We start from the raw sequence: 27,105 nt of genomic DNA, 5'->3' as shown, positions 1-27,105 counted from the left end.
TGGATGTAAAGAATGCCTTCTTGCATGGTGATTTGCAAGAAGAGGTCTATATGGAGCAGCCACCAGGTTATGTGCATGCTGTTCATCCTGAGTTTGTTTGCAGGTTGAAGAAAGCCTTGTATGGCTTGAAGCAAGCACCTAGAGCATGGTCTGACAAGATAGGACAGTATCTTGTCACTATTGGCTTTCAGATTTCCAAGGCAGATTTCTCACTTTATGTGAGAAAAACAGAGAAATGTATTATGCTACTTGTCATTTATGTTGATGATTTGATTATGACAGGTGACAGTGTTGAAGATATCCTTCATGTGAAAATGCTATTGAAGCAGAAGTTTGAGATGAAGGACTTGGGAGAGTTGTGTTATTTCTTGGGCATTGAGGTGATTAGATCACCAAGTGGGATACAGCTCTTGCAGAGGCAGTATGGATTGGACATGCTGTCCAGATATGGGATGGCAGGCTGTAAGCCTATTTCAGTTCCTTTGGAGCAAAATGTGAAGCTGAGCACAAATGCAGGTGAGCTTCTAGAAGACCCTACTATGTACAGACGCATAGTAGGAAGTTTGATTTATATGACTATTACCAGGCCAGATTTGAGCTATGCTGTTGGATTGGTAAGTCAGTTTATGCAGGCTCCAAGGAAACCACATTTGGATGCGGCTAGACGCATACTCAGGTATGTGAAGTCCACATTGCAGTATGGACTATTTTATGAGACTGGGGTTCAGATACAGTTGCATGGATACACTGATGCTGATTGGGCTGGTAGTATTTCTGATAGACGATCTACCAGTGGATATGTATTCTCTTTTGGGAGTGCTGCAGTCATTTGGAGCAGCAAGAAACAGCCTACAGTTGCCTTGTCGAGCACAGAGGCTGAGTACAGGGGTGCAGCAATGGCTGCATGTGAGGTAGCTTGGTTGCATAAGCTACTTTATGATATGCATCAGTCTACAGATGGGCCAGTTGTCATTTATTGTGACAACATGAGTAGTATACACTTGGCAAATAACCCAATCTATCATGCTAGAACAAAGCACATTGAGGTGCATTATCACTATGTGCGAGAGAGGGTTTTACTAGGTCTTATTGATCTAGTTTATGTCAGCACAGAGGATCAGGTAGCTGACATATTCACGAAGGCATTGGGTGCAGAGAAGCTGCGCAAGTTCAGAGACCTGCTTGGTGTGCAGGAATTGGGATTGAGCTCGAGGGGGAGTGTTGAGATATCGAGCTCCACTCGTGATACGCCAGGGTGACCGTTGTGTATTTATGTCACCGACTTGCCAGTTGCAGACGCGGTTGGTACACCGCCCATGAATAATAGCTACATGATAGCTATCCTTATCTACTCTAGTTTGTGGCTCAGTTAGTATGCCACCTTAGTTAGTTGAGTTTGGTTTGAGACCCATATAGAGGGTTCTTCTATTTCTTTGTACGTGAGTTCTTTTGGCTTACACAACTAAGAAGAGGAAAACTGTTTTCAGCCTCCACCCTTGTGTGTCTTCCCCCATTGTGCAAGCAAGAAAGCTTCAAGCGAGACTCCTTCCTTCTCTCCCACAATCTTGACATGGTATCAGAGCCTTGTTCGTGGTAAGGAGCTCAAGAAAGCAAGCCAAGCTCGCGGTGGTCTGGTAAGAGGAGCAGTGTTGCTTTCATTTTCTGTTTTGGGAGCAGATCTCTGCAGGTAGCACAGCCGAAAATTGCAGGAGTGCATTGTCTCAGGTTGAGACGCCCTTCGCGGTGAAGCAAGAGGGCAGTATATGCTGCGGGCAAGGGCTTTAGCCCTTGGCGACCTTGTTTTTTTGATTTGAGGCCATTTCGGGGCCTGTATTGCAGACGGAAGTTTTCTGCACGCACTCAGGAAAAGGCTTAGTTTTCTGCTGTGCGACCACTGTTCTACAGGTCGGTGAAAAGTTACTGTAGAAATTGCATCGTATGCTTGTGCGCAGAGACATTGGGAGTTTCAGAATCATCCTTGGTTCCTGTTTATGCAAAATCGTCACTAGGAAGTGACTGTGTGGTCAAATACCACTTTCGCCAGTTTTGCAGATTTGCCCTTGTGAGGGTGAAGCTGTGTTTTTTTGCAGTGACAGAATTTCTTGCAGTATTCTGTAATGGCGTCTGATTCTCTTTCACAGATTGTCACTGAAAAGCTTGACAAGAACAACTTCCAGGCATGGAAGTTTAGAATGACGAATTTCCTTATGGGAAAAGGATATTGGGAATTTGTTGCAGGAAATGAAGAAGAACTAGTTCTTCTTGATGTTCCCAATCAACAACAAATGCAGGCATTTAAAACATGGCATGAGAGAGCCAGGAAAGTTATGTATTGGCTGTCTATCAGCATTTCAGACTCTATGATTGTGCATATTCAGAATGCAAGTACGCCAAAGGAGGCATGGGATACTTTGTCAAAAATGTATAGCACAAATACGCAAGCCAGGAAAATGCAGCTCAAGCAAGAGTTGCACAATGTGCAAAGAGAAAATATGAGCATCAACGACTACCACATGAAGGTGAAGAAGATTGCAGATGCACTTGCTTCCATTGGGTCGCCAGTGGAAGATGATGATTTAGTTTCCGTGACCTTGAATGGTCTAGGAAAGGATTATGCACAGTTTCGGACATCCATTTCAGTTCGTGAAAGATTTCCTGATTTTGAGGAGTTGATTGCTCTTCTAATTTCTGAGGAGCAGAGAAATGGTGGTGCATCTTCTTCAGGAGGAACTTCAAAAGAAGCTGTCTTCTACTCAAATGCTGGAAGAGGTAGAGGCAGAGGTAGAGGAGGCCGATTTGGAGGCCGTGGTAGAAATCAGAATATGCAGCAAACTCAAGAAAACCAGTCCTATGGAGGAGGACGTGGTAACTCTAGAGGCAGGGGGAGCCAAAGAGGTCGTGGTGGATGGCAAAGAGGTCAAAATGCAAACAGTAATGTTGAATGCTACTACTGTGGTAAAATGGGTCATATGGCTAAAGACTGCTATAAAAAGCAGAATGACATCATGAATGGAAAACTGCAACAAGGGAATTATGCATCTTCTAGTAGACAGGGTGATGACAGAAATGAGCATTTGTTCATGGTGCAGCACATGAACAATTCTGTGACAAGTGCAGAAGAAAGCAATGATGTATGGTATGTTGACTCAGGTGCATCAAACCACATGACAGGTCATGCAGAATGGATGGAGGATGCAAGGAAAATAAAAAAACTAGGATTTGTGGAGACTGGTGATGATACTGCACATCCTATTGTGCAGATTGGAAAAATTCCCTTGTCTATGCAGGATGGGAAAAAGAAATACATGTCCGATGTATTTCATGTCCCGAATATCACCAAGAATCTGGTTTCTGTTGGTCAAATGGTTGAACAGGGCTTGCAGGTCAGATTTAATCCTCATGAATGCTTTGTTGAGGATATGAAAAATAAAGGTCGCTTGATAGCAAAAGGAAAGAAGAAGGGCAGAATGTTTACGTTGGATGCAGACATGTCTGAATTGAGTGCAGCAATGTTTGCACATGGGACCGGTGTAGTTGCAGATATTGATATATGGCATAAACGCATTGGTCATGTTAATGTACAGCGACTTAAATCAATGCAGGCCCAAAATATTGTTGCAGGTTTGCCGAAATTCAAGGTTGCAGAAATGCATAAGGTATGTGAAGCCTGTCAGTTTGGAAAACAGGCAAGGAAACCATTTCCTAGACATGTTCAAGAGAGTGAGAAGCCATTGGAATTAATCCACTCTGATGTGTGGACTACTAAAGCTGCATCTCTTGGAGGCTGTCATTATTTTGTCACTTTTATTGATGACTATAGCAGAAAAGTTTGGGTGTATTTTATGAAAAAGAAAAGTGAAGTTTTTGGGCATTTCAAAACTCTTAAAGCTATGGCTGAAAAAGAAACAGGTCTGCAAATAAAATGCCTAAGGTCAGATGGAGGGGGAGAGTACCTCTCAAATGAGTTTGCAAAGTTCTTGCAGGAGCATGGCATAAAGCAGCAATATTCATGCAGTTATACCCCATAACAAAATGGAATTGCAGAAAGGAAAAACAGGCATATTGGAGAGGTATCTCGTGCCATGCTCAATGAAAAAGACTTGCCAGATTTTTATTGGGCTGAAGCAGTTGCTACAGCAGTCTACATAATGAACAGGACTCCCACTGCAGCAATACATGGAATGACTCCAGAGGAGAGGTATACTGGTAGGAAACCAGATATTTCTCATTTGAAAATTTTTGGTTGCATTGCCTATGTACATGTGCCAGATGAGCTGAGATCCAAGTTGGATCCAAAAGCTGAGAAGTGCATCTTTATTGGTTACTCTCTGCAGCAAAAAGGGTATAGATGCTATAACCCTTCTACTCGTAAGTTTACAGTGAGCAGAGATGTTGTTTTTTATGAGATGAGTAGCTGGTATAAACCAGTAAATGTGATTGATGATGAAGATGCACAAAATGGTAATGCTACACAGAATTCACAGCAGCAGTCACAAAATATTAGTGGACCTGGAGCGTCCTCTAGCAGTGGTTCACATTCTTCGCCATGGACAGGCAGATTGAGATCAGGAGAATCTTCTCAAAGCAATGCAGATAGTGGTATGCAGGTATCACGAAAAGGAAAAGAGAAGGTTGATCAGCCCATGTTTGATGTGAATGCAGGTCACTCTTATGTGGATGGTGAATCCAGTGGCTCAGAACAGAGCATTGATGATGAGTTGGGTATTCCTTCTATTGTTACACCTGGAGTAAGGAAGACCAGGGATGTTTTGAGAGCACCTGGGAGTGAACCTACTTTGCGCAGGTCTACGAGAGCTAGGTATCCTGTGGATAGGCTGAAATATGATGGATTTACAGCCATTCACTATGCATATATGGTAAAAGTGATACAAGAACCAGAACCCACATCTTTTGAGCAAGCCATGGGAAAAGAAAAATGGGAGAAAGCCATGGATGAAGAAATGGATGCCTTGGAAGAAAATGCTACATGGGAGTTAGTACCTTTGCCTAAAGGTAAGAATGCAATTGGCTGTAAGTGGGTTTATAAGGTGAAGCACAATGCAGATGGTTCTGTGAACAGATACAAGGCAAGATTAGTAGTCAAGGGGTATGCACAAACATATGGCATTGACTATGAAGAAACATTCAGTCCAGTTGCAAGGATGGCAACTGTAAGAGCAGTCATTGCTATGGCTGCATCAAAGGGATGGTCTTTACATCAGATGGATGTAAAGAATGCCTTCTTGCATGGTGATTTGCAAGAAGAGGTCTATATGGAGCAGCCACCAGGTTATGTGCATGCTGTTCATCCTGAGTTTGTTTGCAGGTTGAAGAAAGCCTTGTATGGCTTGAAGCAAGCACCTAGAGCATGGTCTGACAAGATAGGACAGTATCTTGTCACTATTGGCTTTCAGATTTCCAAGGCAGATTTCTCACTTTATGTGAGAAAAACAGAGAAAGGTATTATGCTACTTGTCATTTATGTTGATGATTTGATTATGACAGGTGACAGTGTTGAAGATATCCTTCATGTGAAAATGCTATTGAAGCAGAAGTTTGAGATGAAGGACTTGGGAGAGTTGCGTTATTTCTTGGGCATTGAGGTGATTAGATCACCAAGTGGGATACAGCTCTTGCAGAGGCAGTATGGATTGGACATGCTGTCCAGATATGGGATGGCAGGCTGTAAGCCTATTTCAGTTCCTTTGGAGCAAAATGTGAAGCTGAGCACAAATGCAGGTGAGCTTCTAGAAGACCCTACTATGTACAGACGCATAGTAGGAAGTTTGATTTATATGACTATTACCAGGCCAGATTTGAGCTATGCTGTTGGATTGGTAAGTCAGTTTATGCAGGCTCCAAGGAAACCACATTTGGATGCGGCTAGACGCATACTCAGGTATGTGAAGTCCACATTGCAGTATGGACTATTTTATGAGACTGGGGTTCAGATACAGTTGCATGGATACACTGATGCTGATTGGGCTGGTAGTATTTCTGATAGACGATCTACCAGTGGATATGTATTCTCTTTTGGGAGTGCTGCAGTCATTTGGAGCAGCAAGAAACAGCCTACAGTTGCCTTGTCGAGCACAGAGGCTGAGTACAGGGGTGCAGCAATGGCTGCATGTGAGGTAGCTTGGTTGCATAAGCTACTTTATGATATGCATCAGTCTACAGATGGGCCAGTTGTCATTTATTGTGACAACATGAGTAGTATACACTTGGCAAATAACCCAATCTATCATGCTAGAACAAAGCACATTGAGGTGCATTATCACTATGTGCGAGAGAGGGTTTTACTAGGTCTTATTGATCTAGTTTATGTCAGCACAGAGGATCAGGTAGCTGACATATTCACGAAGGCATTGGGTGCAGAGAAGCTGCGCAAGTTCAGAGACCTGCTTGGTGTGCAGGAATTGGGATTGAGCTCGAGGGGGAGTGTTGAGATATCGAGCTCCACTCGTGATACGCCAGGGTGACCGTTGTGTATTTATGTCACCGACTTGTCAGTTGCAGACGCGGTTGGTACACCGCCCATGAATAATAGCTACATGATAGCTATCCTTATCTACTCTAGTTTGTGGCTCATTTAGTATGCCACCTTAGTTAGTTGAGTTTGGTTTGAGACCCATATAGAGGGTTCTTCTATTTCTTTGTACGTGAGTTCTTTTGGCTTACACAACTAAGAAGAGGAAAACTGTTTTCAGCCTCCACCCTTGTGTGGCTTCCCCCATTGTGCAAGCAAGAAAGCTTCAAGCGAGACTCCTTCCTTCTCTCCCACAATCTTGACACAGATGCATAGTAGGAAGTTTGATTTATATGACTATTACCAGGCCAGATTTGAGCTATGATGTTGGATTGGTAAGTCAGTTTATGGAGGCTCCAAGGAAACCGCATTTGGATGTGGCTAGACGCATACTCAGGTATGTGAAGTCCACATTGCAGTATGGACTATTTTATGAGACTGGGGTTCAGATACAGCTGCATGGATATACTGATGCTGATTGGGTTGGTAGTATTTCTGATAGACGATCTACTAGTGGATATGTGTTCTCTTTTGGGAGTGCTGCAGTCACTTGGAGCAGCAAGAAACAGCCTACAATTTCCTTGTCGAGCACAGAGGCCGAGTACAGGGGTGCAGCAATGGCTGCATGTGAGGTAGCTTGGTTGCATAAGCTACTTTATGATATGCATCAGCCTACAGATGGGCCAGTTGTCATTTATTGTAACAACATGAGCAGTATACACTTGGCAAATAACCCAGTCTATCATGCTAGAACAAAACATATTGAGGTGCATTATCACTATGTGCGGGAGAGGGTTTTACTAGGTCTTATTGATCTAGTTTATGTCAGCACAGAGGATCAGGTAGCTGACATATTTACGAAGGCATTGGGTGCAGAGAAGCTACGCAAGTTCAGAGACCTACTTGGTGTGCAGGAATTGGGATTGAGCTCGAGGGGGAGTGTTGAGATATCGAGCTCCACTCATGATATGCCAGGGTGACCGTTGTGCATTTATGTCACCGACTTGTCAGTTGTAGATGCGGTTGGTACACCGCCCATGAATAATAGCTAGATGACAGCTATCCTTATCTACTCTAGTTCGTGGCTCAGTTAGTATGCCACCTTCGTTAGTTGTCTTTGGTTTGAGAACCATATATAGGGTTCTTCTATTTCTTTGTATGAGACTTCTTTTTGGCTTACACAACTAAGAAGAGGAAAACTATTTTCAGCCTCCACCTTTGTGTGTATTCCCCCATTGTGCAAGCAAGAAAGCTACAAGTGAGACTCCTTCCTTCTCTCCCACAATCTTGACAAATAAGGCCGAGGTTTAAAAAAATGCAAGCCGCACGAGAAACACCCCTTACGAAAAGGGAAAAATGGATAATGATTAAAGTAGTGCAATTTTTTTAATTAATATCCCCTCTCCCCCCTAAGTCGATGCATGGCGGGGGAGAAGAGTGTGAGAGGGAAGGTTGATAATCCATGAGTGGTGTGGGGAAGCATGAGGGGGGAGGCATGCACACAAGCTATGTGTGTGGCTACCTCTCCCCCCCCCCCCCCCCCCTTAGCCTATATGAACCACCCTCCCCTTGAGCTTGAAAAGGAGGAAAAAGACAATCGTGAGACACCGTGTTGCAGTTGTCATTGCCGCCTTGCAACGCCACGTAGCCCACCATCCTCACCGCCGTGAAGACCGCCAGGTTGCCGCCGCCCATCCCACCGCCATCATCGTCATAATTACTCTCTCCAATCATTACCCCCCCTCCACATCATTCTGTAAGAAGAAGAAGCTTCTTAGAAGCTTCTTAAGATAAGGCTCCCATAAGCCTTGTGCACGCGACCTTTTCCCCGTTTCTTAAAGCCCACATCTATAAAGGGAATTCCTCCACGAGGGGGAAGGGAAATAGGCAGATTTTGAGGCTAGTTTGCCAAAGCTTGGAGGAAGTGCAGAGATTGCATAGAGGCAAGGACAAACCGCAAAGTCCAATTTTCACAATATCAATGATGGCTCTAAAACAAAAGATGCAAGGTGCACACGCGGAAGTCTTCAACCCAAGTTTAAGCATGGACATCCCTACGAGTCCTCAAGCCCAGGTTCTTAAAAGAATGATTCCGCATTAAAGCAATGCATTAGGCACGTTAAATTTTCATGGGAAGAATGCATTGACGCATGTTCCTAATTCACGTCGTCTAGTTAAAATACATTTGGGAAATCATCTCCTTGAACGATTCACAAGAGTTAGTGCATGTCATGCAATTGGGTTGCTTGCATTTCCAAGTTGCAAATCCCAAGTGCATATTGCTTAGGTTTAAAAGATGAAATTGTTTTAATGCATCTTTGATTGGCTGCGGAAAAGAAAAGCGCATAAGGCATTTAGGTAATAATTTTCCACTTGTAGATTCATATGACGTAATCATTGCCACTATTGTCCAAGTAGTTGCATTGCATAGTAATGAAACCATGAACTTGCCCGTTACAAGCAAAGATGCGTGCATTTTAAGTCGGATTAATTACTGTAGAACGGATTAAGTCATCATTAGTCTTATGATATTCGTCATGCATGAACTTCAAATGTCAAAGTTGTATCTAGAAAAGGTTGCATGTCATATTAAAGCCTGAAAATTCAATTGCATTAAATGAAAGGTTGTAGGCATAGCTCCTTGATGTAAATCTATGTAGGTTTTATGCAAGTTATTCCCAAGTTGTCAATCATTATGATTTTAGCAAGGAAAAGAAATTGCAAACCTTAGTTGCACAGAAGTAATAAATCACATATTTACACGTAATGTGATGTCTTGCAACTATTTACACCTTTAGAACAAGTTTAGCATCTCTAAGAAAAGATGATTTCTTATCGCAAGACAAGTAGACCATTTTACCTAAATCACTTGTAATCACATAACCCTCAAGAGATTCGTAAAGTATGCTAGTTGGTACGATAAACACTTCAAAGTGCTAGCTAGGGTTTAGTACGTTAAAACTTCTGCCTAGTATTGCACTTGGGATGCCAAGTTGAGACCTTCAAACCCAAAGGTCCTACCCGCATTCACGGGATGTTTGGGTTAATTGGATGCCCATACAATAACGATCTAGGGATTTACCCTAAGGATCGTTTGGCATAATACTAAACTTCTGATTAAGTTTTGAAACCCTAGGGCCAAACATTCTTGGCCTAGTAAGGTTAGGGATTGGGTTGGGTCAAGAGGACTCCCAAACCCTACATCTTAGCCAAACATATTTCTTGACCAAGAAACGTCCTTTGATGGGAGAAACGATCCCATAAGTTAAGTGCGACACTTGTGCACAAGTTGCAACGTTGCATGGCTTTGTGTTTTAATCACAATATAGATTTGCCACTCCTTGGAATAAGGTTAGCAGGTTCTAGTGCAAGCCTATTGTGCAAGAGGATGAGTAGACATCCTGCTACATCACCCTTCTTGGGCTGATTTGCCAAGATAGGGTAACTATGAATTGCCTAGCAAGCAATTGACAAATCAAGTTAGAGTGACAAGGTCGCCAAGATTTATTGTCTTAATTTAAGAAACCTAAGTTGTTGCTTAATTTGGGTTCACAAGGTATAACCCTAACCCAAGGATACAAGGATACACAAACAATGAAACCCTTGGGGATCTTGCCAAGTTGCAACCGATCCCGGATCCAATGCTGGACGCATTCGAAGAGAAGGATTCAATCCTTAGCAGTTGGCCAAACAAACGACCAGTGGATTGATTGTGTTCGTACAATTTAGGAACACTGTTTGTATTTCTTTGCTCAAAGAACTAAAGATGGAAAAATAATTAATGAATTAGGTTGAAGGACTAGAGAGAGAGGCAGTATCAGTTACCCCTGACTTTCTGCGTGACCCTAACCAATGGGGTTGTTAGCCGTGCCGGGAACGTGGACTGAACCCGCCATGAGAGGTCTCTCCATCGGGCACTACTTGGAGCAGGAGGATGCTTGGGTGCCAGAGGGGGCTTTGGCCGTAAATCCCTTGCCTTTCGGGTCCTACAAAAGAGGCCGACATGACTCGAGATTGGATCTCGAGACCCGCATGCTAGTCTACGGGCGGAAACTTGGATTAGTAATCCCTGTGGATTGCTGGATTGCCTTCAGGCAGATATGGATTGCCTTTGGGCAGATTATGGATTAGCCTATGAGCTGGATTATATGATGTATTCCAAAGATAAATAAGATCAAATGTTGTAAAGGAACTTGTTTGACATTGTTTTTCTATGTCAGTGCTAAGATTACGTGAAGGAACCAGTGACTAATAGGCTAATTAAGGAAGTTGTTTTATGCATGTCCAACTAAATGTGGTAGGTAATTAGACAACTAAATCAATCTTGAGGAAAGTGCGGTGGATATGGCCATGGGTTCGTCCTACGGATGGGTGGTCCCGTTGGCCGGGAACTTTTCTCGAAGGAAATAAACAGCAAGGAACGTTGACCTAGAGTCTAGATTACTAGAATCCCGATTTATGTTGTTTTAGGGGAACAGAATGGGACTATGCCTTATGGGCAGAGAGGTCAAGCTTTGCATCCTTCTCGTTTTCCATTCTCCTTGAACCAAGTGCAGCATGAATCCGCTTCGACCTTGACGTTTCTGCGTAAAGTAGTTCGCTTAGGGTTCGACGCTAGTTACTCTCTAGGAATTGGACCAATAAGAAAACCCTGATTCAGGTCGATCCTAAGTGAGAACAGCCGGAATGCTTCCGCTTCGTGGCAGACTTGGGAAGACCTAGATCGCAAACCCCATGACATTCCGTGGGAGTGCCGGGCGGCGCTTTCTGGACTCTCTTGTCGATGGGTTGCTAAGACATATCCTGCAAGTGAACAAACTGACACGTTACACACACATACACACACACACACACACAGGTCTAAGTATTGACTCCCCTACCCCCACCTTTCCTCCCATCCATTCCCTCCCCTTCCCCATTCCCATGCCCCACTCCATAGCCCCCTAGGTCCTCTCCTCCACCGCCAAAAGTGTGGTTTTGAAGGATTTAGAATATACAAACCCCTAATATGAATTTTACATGAGGTACATTTATAAACCCCTTGTGTTTTTGAAAAATTATAAGTCAATATACTTAAAATACCCTTTCTTTTGAGCTCACATGGTACATTACATGTTCTATAAGGTGACCTCTACTCCCCAGAGATGTTATAGCATAAAATCTTACAACCCTTTTCAAGCACATTGAGTTTGTGGAAAGGTATGGAAGAAAGTATAGAAGAGAGCCTACATTTCAAACCACTTATGGGGATAGCCAAGGACTGTTTGAAAGTAGAGCCAAGTTGGTAATAGCTATGGTAGCAATCATACACCTAGTGGAAGCTTTAGAGTACTAGTCTATCCACATTCAATGCTACTAAGAAAAGAGTTGATTATAGGTCAATCAATGATAATAAAATAGTGTTCTAATATGCTAAAAGGAAACATCCACCATCAAATTCTCTTACAACTAATGTGAAGTTTATTCCTTTGAACCTTTATAAGGAACACAAGGAGAAAGGACCTCCAAACTTTCGTGACTTCTCTCACCTCTCTCCTATCTTTCTAGTCTCTCTCTCTCCTCATGAATCTTTCTCTCTCTTATGTACTCTTCTCTCTCCTTCCTAGTCCTCTTCTTTACATGAGTTTACAACCATTGCCAAATTTTGCAATGAAGCAACATTGAGGTATAAACCCCAATTGATCAACATCAATGGGACAATGAATTCTTCTTCATTCAAATGTTCTCAATGCTCATTTAATTGGCTATCTCTCACATATGATTCTCTGATACATTCTCTCTCTCAAGTATACAATCTATGTACCTCTCATTTATTACCTAACAAGCTAATCCTCAAGATATAAGAGCTAGAAGCCTTTTGCTCCCATCATTGTATTATAGATGGTAGGATGAATTTTTTTGATTGCTTGTTGATCCTTACATAGTTGTTAATGGCTTCGAGATCCTAACTCTAAGCCCCAATGGTTTTAAGCTTCAATATCTAATGGGAACATAGAGAGAATTAAATACAAATGTTAGCAGGCACAAGAATGAGCTTTCTAAGCATTTTTACACTTTATATAGATAAGATTAGGATTTCTTATCAACCTTAATTACGCTCCTTTTTATTACAATTGTTGGTATTTAGCCAAGACCTTCATAGGTTACTACAAGATTTATCTATTTATTTTTTGACACAAATATCACAAGAGATATCTTGGTGCTTGATTCTACAAGGAATGATTGAAAACATAGAACTTACAATTATGATGGTATTGCTACTATGTATGCAACAACCTTCTTGGTTGCTTTTCATGTTTTTGTTCTTTACTTATTGCCTTTTCTCTTTTTCTTTTTTTATCACTTTCTTAGCTTTCATTTCCATTACTTTTATTGTGGCTCCATAATCTCAATCCATAATTCTAGTAACATATCCCCTCATCTATGTGAAGGGAGAAGTATCGAAGATGACAATCTTACCCATATAAGTCCATTCTTAAGTTGATATTGGGAGTTTTTTCCCACTCCCCCATGCTATAATTTTTGAAATGTATAGTTGAATTCTTCATTTAGAAAGTAGGCTTTCTAGAGCTCCTCAATCGAGTCACTATGAAACTCTCATAAGGATGATACTCTACATGCCCACATTCGTGAGAGTGAACCAACCACTAAATTATCTTTGCCCCTAGTGTGAGAGATGTCAAAATCATACTTCTACAAGTTTCTACCCATCTTTTTTGCTTAGGATTCAAAGTAGATTGAGTCAAGAAGTATTTGAGGGCTCGATGGTCACTCTTCACTTTAAATTGGATGTGATAGAGATAATGGTGCCATTTCTTAGCAGCATGAAGACTGCTAATATCTCCTAGTCATAAGCTACAATGTCACCAAACAATACAAGAACAAATTCATCAAGGTTCGGCTTGAAAATATCATATACTAACGTGTTGAAAGTAGCTAGAATATTAGGTAGACCAAATGAAATTAGTATGAACTCAAAAAACCAATATCTGATGTTGAAGGTGGTTTTTGGGAGATCTTTATCTTTTATTCAAATATGATAGTGTGTTAACAGTTCTTAAGTCAATTTAAAAAACATTTTTACTCCTTGCAATTGATGAAGCAACTCATAAATCCATGGGAGGAGATGTTTATTTTTTATGGTTACTTGATTTAACCCATGATAGTCAATGTAAAGACTTAGGCTCCCATCTTTCTTCTCCTAGAAAAGTATTGGGACACCCTAAGGTGAGTTTGTGGGTTAGATAAATCCCTATTCCAATAGTTATTTTAGTTGTTCTTTTGGTGCAATGGCTTTGGAAATAGACATCTTATAGGGTCTTTTTGCAACCGACTCAGCTTCTAGGTTTAATCTAATATTATATCTACTTAATAGCTAGGGGATATCTTGGTTAGGTCTTCTTGGAACACATTAAAATATTCTCTAAGCCACAAAGGTTCTTTAGGGTCCATGGGTACTTCTACCTTATTTAGTTTGATTAGTTATATGGATAGTCCTTTTATTAGACTCTTATAATTAATCGACTAGCCTTTGCTAATTGTAATCTAGGTCCTCTTATCTTTCCATGGGTGAGGACGAAGGTTCCATCAATATCATTAAAGGTTATCTATCCTTCCCTAGAATGGATGCTATCTTGATTAGGAACTAGCCAATCCATACCTAGGGACAATCACAAGTTCCTAGGGACAAAACTCAAACATTCTCCTTTCTATATTGATTCCCTAAAACAAAGTTCTACATTTTTTATTGCTTGGGTTGAAAAAACTTCTCTTCCATTTTTCAATTTGACTATTAGCTTTCTAGCAAGTTCAACTCCCAATTTTAATTACTTTAAGTTTGAAAGGATTTACCTTGTGGTATATTGGAACTTATAGGATGGAGTATTGAGATCCACCCTATTGATTGTTGATGGTTTTATTGGATGGTGCCTCTTTCTACTTCTTTATATATGGTAGTGCCTTCTTCTTCTTACCTAGCTAGAAAAGAGAAATAGACTGAAGAAAAATAAAGGGAGAAAGGAACACATCATTGAGCTTTGATACCAATTGTAAAGAGGAGGACTAGAGAGAGAAGACTACAAAGAGGAGAGAGAAAGAGAGAATAGGAGAGAGAGAGAGAGAAGAAGAGAAGCCTATAGAGAGGAGAGAGAATGAGAGAGAGAGAGAAAGAGAGATACTAGAGTATGGGAGAGAAAGGTAGGAAGATGGAGAAAGAAGGATAAGAAGCCATGGAAGCTTGCATAACTTAAAGAAACTATTGTTTGATAGTTTCTAGAAGCCCTAATTGAGTCTCATTACACCTTTTATACCATGTCAATGTGACTCGGTATATTCCCATGGTTCCCGTGCAATCTTACTTTTTAAACAAATCCTCTTTGTATACCTCCAATAAGGAGTAACTTCAACAATCATAGTCAAGGACAAAGCAAGATGGTGTGCAAGTGGTCATAAATCCTAATTACTCAGGAGACAATAAGTACTGGTATAGCAAGGAGGGCTATAGTTAGTTGGTAGTGTTCTTGGGAGACACACAAGAGCTATGGTTAAAGCTTTGGACATATCTAGAGATTTTATGGACATATCTAGAGCTATGGTTAAATCTTTGGACATATCTAGAAATTTTATGGACATATCTAGAGACAGTTCTTGGTAGATAAACCCTAAATACTCAGGATAGCCAAGGAGAGGCAGTTCCTGCGCAGTTCTCTCCCACTTCATAAATCTTACAAAATAAACCCTCTAGAGTAAATAAACCGTAATTACTCAGGAGAGACAGTTCTCGCGCAGTTCTTTCCCGCTTCATAAATCTTACAAAATTTCCATTAAAAATTCCTGCCTTTCTTGTCTGCTTTCATCCATAATTTATTGTCCAAAGACCGTTTAAATTTTTTGTCTTACACGCCAAAATTCTTCAATGACAAAGCAAGGTGTTTGTCATTTGCAAGGCATCCTAAATCTTCGGATTTCTCCATCAAGCAATCATGGCCAATTTCAACTCTGCATCACCGTTTCCTGAGCCAATCTTGGAGCAGCATATGGATTTAATATCGATGAAACTTGAAGAAGAGCGTCAACACCGCGTACAATTGGAGCAAGAACTGAAGTCCCTCAAGCGTCCTGCCACTGAAATTTCTACCAATGACGACAACCTAGTCTGCTCCATCAACGCTACTTTGGATGTCCACGCTAGCCGAAAGGAGTCCAAAATAAGCAAGCGTACATTCAAATTTAATTCTTTTGATGGTGTTAAAGATGGTCGCAAAATTCTGTCATGGTTAAGCCAGTTCGAAGCTTATTTTAACAATGAGAAATACTCGGGCAGTGATAAAATTAAATGTGCATCTCATTATTTTATTGAGAAAGTTACATTATGGTGGGATGTCATGCGTAAAAGCATTGATCCTCCTCTCACATGGAATGACTTTCACAAGAAGGTTCTTGCAAATTTTCTCCCTACACAATTCGAGCTCCGCATGCAACAACAATGGGATCTATTCATGCGACAGGAACGTGAGTCTATCCCTCAATACACAGAAAGATTTTGGAGCACTCTCTTGCAACTCCAAATGGTGGAGCCAGGCCGAATCTATCTTCAAGTATATGTCCGGCTTAATTCCATCCATCCAAGCCAAAGTCAACATGTTCAAGCCCAATAACCTAGAGAAGCCATATCCCTAGCTCATGATGCTGAAAAGAAGCAGTCTAAAGACCGAAGGCAATTTCCAGCATGCAACGGTAACAACATGGGTAACTTTCATTTAAATTATTTCCATAACTTCAATTCTCAATATGGAAAGAATCGTTTTAACCGACAACCATGGATGCAAAATGTTCAATCACTTTCCAATTCTAAACCTCCCAAATTACCTTCAAATTTGCCTAAATCTGGTGAACCTAAAAATGTTAACCCAAGTGTCTCCAATGCCATTTCCAAAAATGTAATTTGTTATAATTGTAAGCATCCTGGTCATATTGCGAGTCGTTGTCCCATGGGCAACACATGTGATTGGAAGAAACCCACAGCGCATCTAAATTTTCTTGCAGCTGAAGAATCCAATGAAGACTTTGAAGCAATGCGTGGATTCGATGAGGCTACACTTATCGGTGAAAATTCTAACGAACCTGAAGACCTTGTTGGTAAAATTTCTTTGCATGCCTTGTTAAAGATGCGATGTAAAATAAATAATAATGATATGACTGCTTTGCATGACGATGGTAGTACTCATGATTTTGTTTCAGAAAAAGTAGTTAGAAACTTACAACTTAAAACTATTCCATCTACCTAAAATTAAAGATGCATTTCTAGGACAATGATATAATGGTACTAAAGAAGTTCATAATTTAGAAATTTGTATTGGATCTTATAAGAAATAGCAAAATTTTGTAGTAGTACCTTTGCAATCTGGTGACGTAATTCTAGGAATGCCATGGCATCACCAATTCAACGCCAGTATAGATTACAATACACACTCAATGCACATTGAGCACAAAGGTAAACAAATTTTACATGAAGGGTTAACAAAAACTGAATTTTTTCTAATTATTAGTCATACACAAGCGAAGCGAGCTTTGCATAAACAATTAAAAGCTTTCTTAGTATGGATTAATGAAGTTGATGTTACAACAATTGAATTAACTCCAAAGCAACAACATTTTATTGCTAAATTTTCGGATTGCTTTTCTAATGATTTACCTTTACAACTTCCTTGATCACGACTTGAAGACCAGCAAATTGATTTACTTCCTAGTAGTTAACCACCTTGCAAAGCTCCCTATCGCCATAACCAATTAGAACAGAAAGAGATTCAGAAGCAAATTGAAGAACTTCTAAGTAGAAAATTAATTCGTCCAAGTAGTTCACCTTTTGGAGCTCCTATATTATTAGTTAAAAAGAAAAATCAAACTTACCGCATGTGTATAGATTATAGAGCACTTAATAAAATAACGGTTAAAAATAGGTATCCAATACCTAGAATAGACGACCTTCTAGATAAATTACAAGGAGCTACAGTGTTTAATAAAATTGATTTAAAATCAAGATATCACCAAGTTCGTATGTCTACTTCTGACATATTTAAGACAGCTTTTCATACACAATTTGGACATTATGAATTCTTGGTAATGCCCTTTGGACTTACCAATGCACCATCTACATTTAGTAGAATGATAAATAGAATATTTTTGCATTTTTAGTATTGTGTAATAGTCTTTTTCGATGACATTCTTGTTTTCAACAAAACTAAAAAAGAACACAAATAACATTTATATTTAGTGTTTAGTTTATTAAAACAAAACCATCTATATGCTAACCCTGAAAAAAGTTCTTTCTTTCAATCTGAAATAGAATATTTAGGACATATCGTGTTTGCCAAAGGCATACACATAGATCCACGTAAAATTGAAGCAATTAAGTCTTGGCCAACACCTAAAAATGTCCATGAAGTTCGTTCATTTCTAGGACTAGCTAGCTTCTATAAAAAATTTGTTAGAAACTTTTCATTGCTTGCTTTACCATTAACTCTTTTGTTAAATAAAGGTCTTGTTTATCGTTGGGGTGATAGCCAACAATGATTTTTTGAAATACTTAAGCATACACTCACACACGCACCAGTTTTACAGTTACCTGATTTCAATAGACCATTCTTTCTTATGGTTACTGATACAAGTGGTTCTAGCATCGGTGCAGTATTAATACAATACAATCACCCTATAGCATACTCTAGTTGTAAACTGAAATCATCTGAAGTTAAATATAGTACATATGGCAAAGAATTACTAGCTGTAGTTCATGCATTGCGCATATGGAAGCATTATTTAATGGGTTCAGAGTTTATGATTAAAACCGATCAACAGAGTATTAAACATTTATTGTCACAACCACAAATATATGATAAACACATACAGTGGGCATCATTTATTCAATCCTTTCATCCACTCATTCAATATCAACCAGGTAAAGAAAATGTAGTAGCCGATATCGTAGGTCATCATTAAACAATATTTTTGTCATTTCTACTTCTTTGTTAGACACAATGAAAAATACTTATCTTCAAGATCCCGATTTTCATGATGTTTGGGTAAATTTATCTAACAATCAATGGATCCCTACTAATAACTTTTTAGTTTTCGATGGTTTTCTGTTTTATGAAAAACGATTATGTATTACTAAACCTTTTTGTCATTTCATTATGCAAGAAGTACAGGAACCTCCTTATATGGGACATCGTGGTACTATCTCCACACTTAAAAATTTACATGAAGATTTTTTCTAGCTAAATATGCAACGTGATGTTTCTACTTTTGTTTTTGATTGTATTGTATGTCAACGCATAAAAAGACATCATGGTAAATCATATAGTTTATTACTTCCATTACCTATTCGTAATTCACCTTAGGAGCAGATTTCTATGGACTTCATTACATGTTTACCAAAATTTCTTCACAAAATGATATGATATGGACCATAGTTGATAGATTTAGTAAACAGGCTTACTTCATTGCTTGTAAAAAGCCGCTAACTTATTTCTCAAGCATATTTTGGTGCACCATGGATTGCCGAAAATTATTGTGTCCGACCAAGATCCTCGATTCTGTAATAATTTTTGGATGACATTGTTTACGAACTTAGGAACTAAGTTTGATTTTAGTTCTGCATTTCATCCATAGACTAACGGTGAAAGAGAGGCCACAAATAGCACAATTTTGGATTTAATCCATGCTTATACAATTTCTTCTCCAGCCACATGGGATAATCATTTGCACCTTCTATAGTTTGCTTACAATAATGCCACTCACACTGCTACACAAAAGGCACATTTTGAAATTGTTTATGGCCACAAATTGTCAACTCCCACATTTCGTCTAACTTAGAAAATACCTTCTGTTGACGATTGGATTCAAAATCATTCAAGTATTTATGAGCAAGTTAAACAAATACTAGCAAAGGCCCAACAATCATATGTGAAACAAGCAAATAAAAAGAGGCAAGCTATGATTTATAAGGAAGGAGATTATGTTTGGTTACGTGTTGAAAAATGTAGACTCCATAGTGTAGAAAAGAACCCAAATGTTAAATTAGCTCCTTATTTCTATGGACCTTTTAAAATTCTCCATTCTATTAATCCTAATGATTACAAATTAGAGTTACCTCATCATTGGAAAATCCACAACACTTTTCACATTAGTCTTTTACGTCCCTTCAAAGGTTCTCTTCCTATTCACCATGAGTATGAATCACCACCCTTGATTATAGATGACCATGAGATCCTAATCCATGAAACGATTCTTGATGTTGACTATATGACCACTAGAACTAGAAATACTTATACTCATTATCTTGTTAAATTCCACAATCACCCTGTTGAGGAAGCTCAATGGATGCATGCTCGTGATTTACGACCTTTTTTCAATTTATTGTCTCCATATCCAGCCAATAGCAATTGAGAACAATTGCTATCCCACCCCTAGGGTATGTTGCCAGGTGGCACCTACGCAAAGGGATGAGCGCCTTAAATGGTTCTCTGTCAATGCGGGGCATGTTCCTAAGAATTGTCTTAGGTGGAAGGTCGATGGGGATGCCTATCCTTTCCAGGCATCGATGCAAGTGTGAACGTGGGTGGTACCATTTTATCCACACAAGTATTAACGTCTTCGTGAACTAATTATTGTATGGAATTCCAAATTAATTGATTTATGAGGCTAGCTGAAATTATTCAATTGGTTATTATTCTAACATGATTTTCTGAATTTTTGGTAGCTGATGTGTAGAGCAAGGAGAATTGGAAAGGCACGCCATGTGCAAGCATTCTAAAGATTATTTCCTCAAGAATTTATTAGGCAATTATTGGATTATTATATTAGACACACCGCTATTTCTTATAAAGCATGCGCATAGCCTCTATGTAAATATTTATTAGCAAAATAAATTTTTAGAAGATATGTTCAAATAAAATATTAATGGTTCTAGAGAGTTGTGGGATGCACAACTGCTAGCATCCATTAATTCAGATTACTCTATCTCTTTTTCAATTTACTCAAACTCTTTATACAAAGAGTGATTGTAAAGGGCCTAAATATTAGGCAAAGAAGATTTCATAATATTATTATAAATACGGCATGAATGGAGCTGCCCACTTCATGTCGGGGGGAGATTAAACCCAATCTTGAGTTGTTCATATTACTTTACCTTTTCTTTTAGTCTATTTTTCAATTTCTCATGAGTCGTATGCAATTTTATGAGTAAAAGAGAGAAAAAGGAATCTTCTTCCATTCGCTACGCGCAAACCACGCATCCATTGTTCACAACAATCACAACTTGAATTAACTAAAGGAAATGCTTAGCTCAATCCCTATCCTTGTATGCATTGACTTCTCAAAGGAGTTGTCCTTTCATTATGATGCTAGTGGAAGGGGTACATGTGCTATTTTGCTACAAGAACTTGGTGTCATTGCTTTTGGGAGTAGTAACCTTGATGAATAGAAAATACAAATGAATGTTTCATCTTAAAGTTTAGTATGTTTCACATTACCTTTATAAGTTTATCATCATTGAGATAAATAAACTGAACCAAGAATAGAGTCATTCACTTCTTTCACTTTATTCTTGTGAATTTAAACACACTCAGAGTCCAAAAATGACAGATCAGATCTTTTGTTAATATCACCAAGTAAAAAGCAACAAACATTGAAGCCCTTAAGGTCAACCCTTTCAAGAAGGGTAGATAACTCATCTTCGAATTATGGGAGTTGTTTTGCTTCATTTTTTTCCTCCTTCTTTCTTTTATACTACCTCCATTTATCTGCGTGCTCTTTTGTGGCCTTTTCCTCTTTCTTATGTTGTCTTGTTTCCTTTTCATGGGTGACATCTTCACCCTTAAAACTTGGATCATTTTTCTTCTTTCTATATGGAGGGACATTTAAAATATTGAAAGCCTTCACATCACAAACGGGGACTAGCTCAAGGGCCTTTGAAAACCTGTATCTCAATATCTTGAGAATTATCATGTCTTTATCCATAAGGGTAAGCCTATGTGCATGAGAAACACAGATATAAGAATCTTGGAAAAACTCAATCAAAAAATCTTATGTAGCCTCCTGAATATAGTTGAGAGCTACCCTATTCCATCTAAAACTATCAAGGCTATGCTTGTCACAAATTTCTTTGACAAGCATCTGAAAAGATGGTTTTGGAATTGCTTTACTCAAAGCCTTCATTGCACTTCTAATCTCCTTAAGGCATCTAACATTCTGTGAGAACCTTCTCCTTGGCTTTGATTTCCTTGTAAGTTTGGAAGGCTTGGAGGACTGATGGATCTTTGAGGCAAGACCTCTAGGATCAAATTTATGCTTCCTTGCAATGGCCTTTGTTCTAGCCATCTGAAACATCCTAAAAGAAAACAAATAATGCAAGAAAATTATGATAGAACTCTAAATTTCTGACATAATGTTATCTAAAATCGCCTAGTAACAAACAAACACTAATCACACATTCTACCTTCAATTTGAATAAAACAATACAAGCAAAAGACGTATGAAACGTGAAGACTCCTTCTAAACAAGAGAAACAAGCACCTCTCGCGTTTCGCACGTCACTCCTTCTTAGGATGCATATTTGATCAAATATAATAAATGTCATGAAGTTTTACAAGTCTATAAAAATTCTATCTTATTATCAATAAGAATCCTAAAAATAGAACATCTTATTATCATGAAGTTATACAAGCCAGGATTGAATATCAAGTAACTTGCATTCCAGTGTTGTATGAAATGCGAAAGAAGTCTTTTCTAAGGTAAGAACCATGAGTTATCCCATTTCATACGTCACTCCTTTTTAGGGCATATATTTGATCAAAGAGAATAAATGTCATGAAGTTTTACACGTCTCAAAATAGAACATCTTATTATCAACAAGTATCCTAAGAATAGAGCCTCTTATTATGATGAAGCTTTTCAAGCCACAATTGTATATCAAGAAACTTGCATTCCAGTGACGTATGAAACACAAAAGAATTCTTGTCCATGGAAGGTGCCATGACCAAAATTGCATTAGTGGAAAAAATTTCCATTTGAGGAAACTTGCATTCTCAGCAAATGTATGAAACATGAATGAACTCTTGTCGATTGGAAGATAATGAGTAATCGTGTTTCATACGTCGGACCATTTTTTGTATAATTTGGCAAGATTTGGAAATGGTTGTGGAGTAACCTTAAAATTTTCTAAGAACTTACATTTCTGAGGGTTTGGTGCATATGATGGGCGAAGAAACCTTCTTTAGTCGCCTTGTGCTGAAGAATAACTTTGGACCATGTCTTAGCGAGCTTGCATCGATGTGATCGAGCATAGAAAGAGATTTTTCTTTGAAAAAAATATTTTGTGGTTCAGGATTTGGTTTTAAAAGGATGTTGATTTACACATGTGTGTAATGAACGGGGATCACAGGAACATGGCATGGGAACATACCAGTCACACTGACGGTATATAAGGTATAAGAGGGTATTTTGAGGCATCACAGAAATTATCAAGAAACTCTCTTTTCACCTTCTCAAGCTTCCATGGCTTCTTCTACTTCCTCTTCTTCTTCTTCATTTTTCCCTCTTTCTCTCTCTTCTTCTTGCCTTTCTCTCTCCTCTCCCTCTTCTCCTGTAGTCCTTCTCTCTCTCCTTCCCCTTAGTTAGGACAGTTAGGTCTCTTTCACTAGAAGTGGTATCAAAGCTTTGTCATTGATCCTTCTCTTTTCCCATAGATTTAGGGCTCTCACAGCTTCCGACAGTTAGAAAACTCCAATTACGTCTCTCTCACATGTACATAGGAGTACTCAAGCAGGCTGTCAGCCCTCTTGAAGACTATGGCAGCCTTTCTTGGAGCTTTCCCAAGAACCATGGACACATCTGAAGGCGGGTAGACAAATTTGACAGGTCGTCACTAATTTTCATGTAAGTTTCTTGAGGGTTTTGGGCAAAAAGGAGGGTAGCACAGTTAGAGAAGGCCAAAAGCTCAGTTACTTTTCAAGAAGACCTTCTCTCTCCTCCTTCCACAAGCTGTCTGCAAGCTCCCATGGAGGAAACCAGCCCCAAATATTACTCTCCCCCTTCTTCCATGAAGCATCAGCCTTTCCCCTTCACTTTCTGAAGCTCAAGAGCCACTGATCAAGTAGGGCTGAGCTGGGTGGTCATCCCCAACCCTCCAAGAGCAGCCTCGTAATTTGCGGCACAAAAAATGGGCTACTTCCTAGCCTGTTGGATAGCTCCCCAGCCCTCTTCTCCTCCCTGGATCTCACTCCTGGCTCTTGGCAAGTCCCTTGGTAAACATTGAAGGCTTCCTCCTCAGCTCTTGGACTCCTCTTTCCACTTCAAGAAACCCTGATCTTGTGCAGTCCATGGCAGCCATGAAAGCTTGACATCAAGCTCAAAAATCTTGAAGATTTTGGTCTTTTCTTGGTCCCTAGGAGTCCCTCTTCAAGCCTAGCTCAAAATTTCAGCCATCAAGAAGCACAGGAAGAAGATTAGAAGAAAGATTTGAAGACACGCACTTGTGGGCAGCCATGGCTATGGAAGTAGAGCTTCAATTTCAGCAAGAGCTCTTCATGGGAAGGTCCTGAGCCATCCTACTACAAGCTACAGCCACAATTTGGAGCTCATTCTCAAGATTTGAAGGCTTCTTGGAAGCAAGAAGACATTATGGAGTGCTCATTTGGAAGGAATCACCCCCTTGATCTGTCTATGCAAGCAGCACCCTTTCCCCATGGAAGAATCCTTCTTCTCCAAGCTTGACTTGATCCTTTCTTGACAAAGCACAACCATTTTGGAGCTATGGAGCATGCGGGATCTAATTGGAGCTCTCATGAAGGACTGAAGTGGCATTAGTGGCTGCCTTCTTCTTCACAAGACTCAAGGTAGCCGATTCTTGGCTTTCATTCTCTCCATTTAAGCCTCTTGTTGAATCCTATCCACTTGTTTGATGAGAATGTATGATTCCAAGTAGGTAATAGGAGTCCCAGACATTGTATGCATGCTGAATATTAATCTTAGTCATTTCCCTTTGATCTTATGGCATTGGAATGGATTTCACTCATGCTGAAGCTTCATTGAGATTATATTTTTACTTACCCATAACCCATTTGGCTTCTTGTGAATTGGCTGAGCCAAGAATTTATTTTTTAAAAATCCATTGTATAAGGGTGAGTAGGCAGTGAGTCACTGCCGGTAAGCTCTCTATCCCTATTCCCCATTCCAATTCCATGCACTTCATGAAAAGCCCAAAATTTTGATTCCTAAAATGCATCTCATGCTAGGTGTTTAATTGATAAATGTCTGCTAAGTATATTCCGAATGAGGAAAAGCCCGATACCAAGTGAGGTGGCAAGACAAAAGAGGGTGACCCCCCCTTGCCATCAAAGACCCTGAATGGGTGCACAACCCGGCCCGGGGGGAACTTTGCCCACCTCCCGGTGATCTGGAGCCCAAAGAATTATTGCAGGTGCAGGTACATTTGATGGAATAGCTGGAGCCCTGATTATTTGATTCTACAGCCCCTACATGCATTGGTAATGTCATGAATCACTTGGTAATGTATGGTGGATGCATGCAAGAAGGGCAGGGTATGCAGTCATGGAAATGGTCTCAGCACTAGAACTATGGATACAAAGGATGTATGGCTTTATGTGGCACTAAGGACCACCGTTGAGGCCCTGGATGTCTGGGATAAGACCCTCACCATTGGGATAAGGTATGCTCCTTGAGGAAGTCTTTGCAGGGTATTACAGATAGTCAGTCCTACATAGTCAGCCCACAAAAGTTGATTACATCAAAGTCTTCTTTATGGCTAAGTGTAGGATCTATAGCTTGATTCGAAGAGGGCATCCTCCCCTTCGATCTAAATTAAAAATCTCCCCATTCCGCTATATGGTTTGGGAGATACGCTTAGTTTTGTGCTCAGAGGTACTGTGGGACAGGCAGCAGTCCTACACAGTCATCCCGCAAAAGTTGATTACAGAAAAGCCTTCTTGTGTGACTGAGTGTGGGATCTATAGCTTGATTCAGAGAGGGAATCCTCCCCTTTGATCTGAACTAAAAATCTTCCCATTCGGCCCTATGGATTGGAAGATACACTCAGTTTTGTGCCCAAAGGTACTGTGGGATAGGCAACAGTCCTACATAGTCAGCCCACAAAAAGTGATTAAAACAAAGTCCTGATCATTTATTGTCAGAGATATTTTTACATAGCCTCGTAGAGGGGATTGAGGGATTTCATTTGAATCAAAAAGTTTGGCGATCATAGCTTTCTAGCTCAAGATATCGTCATTTCTGTAACAAGGGGTCTAGTGGACTGCACTTGGGATGGCAAGCCACAAGGGTAAAGCAAAGGATGAGGAGGACTTTCAGCATGAAATAAGGGACTCCCGTGCCTCAATGAATGATCCTAGCTCAGCCCAAGAGGATCGTGAAGACATGTTTGAAGAGGGTGCCCTTGAGATAGACCGCTTATCTATGCTCAACCAAACCTTATGCCAACATGAGACCCATCATGTTGAACGACATCGAGAGATGGAGCAATGCCATAGGGAGATGGAAACCCGCCAAGATCACCGTCATTCCAAGATGATGGCCAAGATGGACTTACTTAGAGCGCATGGGCGCCCTCATCCCCGCCATTGCCCCCCCCCCTCGGATCAACCCATCCTTCAAGCCCATCCTTGGCACCCCAACTCCCCGATAAACGGAAGCTATTTGCACACTCAAGGGAATGGCTCCAATGCAAATCTTGGGCAGCATGGAATGCATGGAGTACATGGGCAGCATGCACATGGCAATGGGCAGCATGCATATGGCAATGGGCAGCATGCATATGGTAATGGGCAGCATGGACATTTTGGATAGCAAGGTCCTAATGGGCAAATTGGTCCTCATGTAATGCAAGGGCAGCATGGCCCCCATGGAAATTTTGGACAATCGAGGATTAGACAGCAAGGCATGTATGGGCAGCATGTAGCACATGGCATTCATGGGCATCAAGGCCCCAATGTGCTACGTGACAAGATTGTGTTTACTAAATTCAATGGGCATTCCTTATCCCCAGCTCAACTAGAGGAATGGACCTCTAAATTGGAAGCCTACTTTCTCATCTACCCCCATACCGATGAGGCGAAGATTATTTTTGCCTCCCTTCATTTAGAAGGTTTTTCCCACACATGGTGGAGATTCGTTCAAAGAGAAAATCAGTAGTTTCGTGATTGGGAAGAGTTCAAGATGCATATGATCCAAGTTTTTGTCTCCCCGGTGGAAAAAGAACGCTTGACTAGGCAATGGTATCAGTTTGATCAGCGAAATCTCACCGTGAGGGAGTACACCAATCAATTTATGAACCTATCCATGTATGTTGAGGCAGTTAGTGATGAGGCCAAATTGCATAAGTACATTTATGGGCTAGATGCGCATCTCTCAGCTGATGTAATGGCTCAAAAGCCACCCACCCTATTTGCAGCCATAGAATTGGCTGAACGCTATGGTCGGAAATACCGTCGCAATGATGGCATGCAGCCCATTGAAGGACAACAAAGATACCCTATCAGGAAACCCCC

Source organism: Lygodium microphyllum, chromosome 29 (genome assembly GCF_053477565.2).
Source record: "Lygodium microphyllum isolate KBCC chromosome 29, Lygodium_microphyllum_v1.1.10, whole genome shotgun sequence".
Taxonomy (NCBI): Eukaryota; Viridiplantae; Streptophyta; class Polypodiopsida; order Schizaeales; family Lygodiaceae; genus Lygodium; species Lygodium microphyllum.
Note: the sequence above shows the minus strand (reverse complement) of the source record.